We start from the raw sequence: 2,775 nt of genomic DNA on the forward strand, positions 1-2,775 counted from the left end.
AGAAGACACAACCAGAGATCCCCCAGGGAAAGAGAGGCCCATGGCATGCGAGTGAAGGATGGCAAAAGATGGATCTGGGTGGTGAAAAGGAAAGCCTACCCTTAGCTTGAGTGGGCACAGGTTGAGGTGCAGTTCAGAGTCATGACTAACACTGCCAGACACTGATGATAGCTGTCTTGTTCTAGCATTCTTTGTGTATTTTGAATTCTGTGGCTGTTATTGTAAAACTTTCAAGGTTTTAGAGCATGGCTCCTTTTGCAGCTAATGAACGGCTCATTTCAAAACAGCTTCTAGTTTGCCTCTCAATTTTCTCCCCTTTTGTCTTCCGTGTACGATTTCGTTTCTTACTATTTTTCCTTCCATTTGTCCCCAAATGCTGAGACTCTGGTGAAATTTTCTTTATCACATCTTCCATTGTTTGCATGATTAATATAATGATTGACAAATATGACTGCTGAACAAAGGATACAAAGAGACAATAGACCTGAGCTCCGATGGGTAATGACAGCTGTTTAAATCAATGGAATCTTTACAATGGAGTTAATGGAGAAAAGAGAGTCACAGTAATTTTAAGAATCGAACATCTATTCAGGAACACATCAAGTGCTCTATCAGATGCCTTTGATAATGACTTGAGAAAGTTCATTCTTGCAAAAAGCTTAAGTAGATATCCGAGTCTTTTGAAGTTTTTGTCACCGAAGAGGTACTTTGTATGAATGAGAAACATCTTTAATTTTACACCACTTTGCTTCTCTCGGTTCACTGACCCTCATTTTCATCTTGTGTTTCAAGTCACATATTTATTAGCTGTTTGATCATAGTATCCCTACTTACAGGTTTCTATAATACTATAAACATAAGTGTGACTTAAAGTAAGATGCTTATTGTTGAATTGAGAAAGGAAGGTCAAACTTGGGAAGGAAACAAAAGAAGACCACATATTTGTTTGTCTGCCCCAAATTTCAACACATTAAATGTTAAAAGATTATTTACCTGAGAGTTCATTGCATCCCAAACTACTCAGGCCTAAATCTGGCAAAAACACATACTGAATTCTATGGAAAATTCCAGTACCATCCTTAATACTTTTAATGATTAATTGTTTTGCAAAAATAGCAGATGTATGTATGTATGCATACATGCATGTGTGTATGTATGTATATACATGATAATATATTTTATAATTTTGCATATATACATCAAAATGTGTGTATAAACACAAAAGTAAAACTAAAATGAGCTAATTCTCACTGATGAAAGTAGCAGAAAGAAGGATCTTGACAATTTAGGGAGATTTCAATGTATGTATGCATGTTGCTATGTGTGTGCAGACATGCATGTACATGTGTGGACACGTATGTGGAGGTCAGGGTACAATGTCAGCTATCATTAGGCATGGCTCACTTTCTTTCTTGAGACAGGGTTTCACATTGGATTGGATCTGACTGAGTAGCTTAGACTGGCTGGTGCACCCTAGGGATCTGCCTGTCTCTGCATCCCAAAGGTATGTTCACAAATATGCACTACTATATCTCATTTTATTTTACATGGGTTCTGGGTATTGAATTCAAAAGCATTTCAGTGACTGAGCTTTCTCCCCAGACCAAGGGACTTTTGTGTTTATATAATTTTCTTCTATACTACTAGATTAAAATCTATGTTTCCATAATTGATAAAAAATGCTAGAACTCACAATAGAAGCAGTAAGAGATATAGAATAAAATATTTATTACTCTTGGAAAGCATGGAAACATACACATAAAAATGGCTACAGCAATGGTGTCCTTCTGTCTATGTATTGCTTTTATTGGTTAATGAATAAAGAAACTGGCTTGGCCTATAGCAAGGTAGAACTTAGGTGGGGAAAGCTAGGCTGAATGCTTGGAGACGGAAGGGGGAGTTTAGAGAAGCCATGGAGCTGCCAGAGTTAGACATGCCAAAACTTTGCCAGTAAGCCACTGCCATGTGGTGATACACAAATCAATAGCAATGGATTAAATTAATATGTAAGAGCTAGCCAATAAGAAGCTAGAGCTAATAGGCCAAGTAGTGATTTAATTAATATAGTTTCTGTGTGATTATTTTGGGAGTCTGTATGGCCTGGAAATGAACAAGCGACCCTCTTGCAACACAGAAAGATACAGAAAAGAAAAAGGTGTGTGCTTTTAGGCACCTGATCTGCTTCTGTGGGTGAAGTCAGACCTGGAGTTACTGATTTCATGATGTTTTGCTTACACCCAATTGCTTCTTATTTGTCATGGGAGTCTGGGAGCATGTGATGGTTCTCTGAAATTCTGTGTCCACTAAAGAAAAATATTAAAGAAAACATGAGTGGAAAATGTTTCATTTCCTATCGGTGACCAGTGACTTTTATTATGTTTCCATATCTTATCTAACCCTGTCTTCATTATCAAAAAATAAAAACAAAACAAAATCTGGTTCATCATTTCAAGTCAGCAATAGGCTCGTCACCAGAGAACAGATAATTAGGTCATTGAATTTTTGTTCAGCTTGGCCCACCCCTGAGTCCTTTAAACTTTTAGCATTCTTGTGTATAGTTTCATTGTGGTTAGAATGTATATTGCTTTCTCATATTCAAATTAATGGTTTATGTCTCCATTCTTTTTTTTTATTGAGAATAAGAAAGAAAAGTTTCCGCCTCCTCCCAGCCTCCCATTTTCCTCCCCTCCCCCCACCCCTCCCCCCCCCCCCCCCCCCCTCCCCCCCCCCCCCCCCCCCCCCCCCCGCCCCCCCCCCCCCCCACCCCCCCCCCCC

The sequence above is a fragment of the Alexandromys fortis genome, unplaced genomic scaffold (assembly GCF_014885135.2).
Source record: "Alexandromys fortis isolate MF-2015 unplaced genomic scaffold, M_Fortis_MF-2015_v1.1 scaffold_57, whole genome shotgun sequence".
Taxonomy (NCBI): domain Eukaryota; kingdom Metazoa; phylum Chordata; class Mammalia; order Rodentia; family Cricetidae; genus Alexandromys; species Alexandromys fortis.